The sequence below is a fragment of the Penaeus chinensis genome, chromosome 25 (genome assembly GCF_019202785.1).
Source record: "Penaeus chinensis breed Huanghai No. 1 chromosome 25, ASM1920278v2, whole genome shotgun sequence".
NCBI lineage: Eukaryota > Metazoa > Arthropoda > Malacostraca > Decapoda > Penaeidae > Penaeus > Penaeus chinensis.
The window spans coordinates 14,170,537-14,172,503 of NC_061843.1; positions in this window are offsets into that span (position 1 = coordinate 14,170,537).

Here is a 1,967-nt window from a genome sequence, read left to right on the forward strand (position 1 = left end):
ATTATTATTATTATTATTATCATTATTACTATTATTATTATTTTATTATTATTACTATTATTATTATTATTTTATTATCATTACTATTTTCATTATTCATTTTATTATCATCTGCTTCACTTTTTACATTTTCGCTACGTTTTGTGCAGATTTATTGTGCTTTTCTTTCCCGTTGTTATGGTTTGGCACTGGGAGGTGCTTGGCGTGCTGGCCGCGTTTGCTTGTTTTTTTGTTTTACTTGTCACGGAGTGAATAAAGATCTAACACAACGTGTTTTTTCACAACCTTGCCTTTCCATTGAGTACATGTATATATCAAATTATGCAACAAAATTTACACTTCGGGTAATCCAGCCGGTGAGATCCGACAAGTGATTATTAAGAAAAATTTGCATAAAACAAGTAGCTTAGTTCCACTCTACATATGGATATCCGAGAACACGCGCCGCAAAATCATCCTGGTTTTATCAGAGGCATTAACAGAAGACAGCGAATGAGCTATTCACAAGGTAACTGAAAAAAATACAACATAACTTTATGAACGAATTCCTGCACTCCTGTTTGTTTCCCTGTTGCCACAGCGCCTTCCTTCTGAGCTGACGAGCCTCTGTTCTTTCCCGACTCTCCTTCCGGGCGGCTCCCACGCTGCCGCTGAGGCTGCCATGTGCGCGCCTTTCGCCGAGACTTAACTTACGTCGAGGGGCTTGCGTAACGACCAGGAGCGAAAAGTCTCCAGGTCTCGTATCGGTTGTTTCGGTCTGTCGCTCTCCTGGATTGCATATTCCATACTGGTGTGCACTCTCTTTAGCTGATGATTAAGTATGCGCATGACAGGACCGTCCTGGCCAACAACCTTCCTGTGGGCTTCCTGAATGCGCCCCATGGCGCGTGTCGCATGGTGGACGCATACACACTTGTATAAATGTATGTATGCATATATATATATATATATATATATATATATATATACATATATATACTCTCTTCAACTAATAAACGATCTGAATAGAGAAAGTCTGAAAGTCGGACTTAGGATGAACAAGAAAAAGACTAAGGTCATGTACACTGAACAGTAGATTTCAATTCCAACAGATACATGCACAAGGCGAAGCGCTGGAGGCTCCTTGCCATTATGTTTAAAAAGAGAAGTTTTTAACCAATGCATCCTCCCAATTATGGCCTATGGATCAGAAACATGGACTACAACCAAACTACTGGAGAGGAAACTAATAAGTGCCCAGAGAGGGATGGAGAGGTTGATGTTGGGAATTGGCATAAGAGATCGGATGAGGGCGACGTTCATCAGGGAACACACAAAAGTGAAATATATACTTGGGAGCATCAAAAAAAAAAAAAAAAGCAGGTCATATATGTCAGAGATAGGACGACAGATGGACAAAAGAAAGTAACAGACTGGGTTATAGATAACATAAAGAGACCAAGGGCCAGCCCAATGAAAAGATGCGTCACGAAATAACGAAATTTGGGGGCCAAGACTGGAAACATATAAGCAAAACAGACAAAGTTGGAAAAGATTGGGAGAGGCCTACGTCCTGCAGTGGATGTGTATATATATACATATATATAATATTTATACTTATATATTTTTATATATAATATTTATATATATATGTTTATATATACAATATATATATACATTATACATATATATATATACATTATACATATATATGTGCGTTCACCATGCGTGTCATATGTGGACGCACACACACATGTATGAATGTGTATATGTATATGTATATGTATATGTATATATATGTATATATATATATATATATATTCATATTAATCCTCCCCTGACCAGGTCTCGAACCTAGGTCACTCCGGGTATGAGACCGGAGGGCCGTTACTAAACCAACTATGCCACGCAACCCATTAAAAGGAGTGTGTAACTAGGATCTAACTAGCTCCATAGACATTAACTATCTACTCATACATGAGTAATGA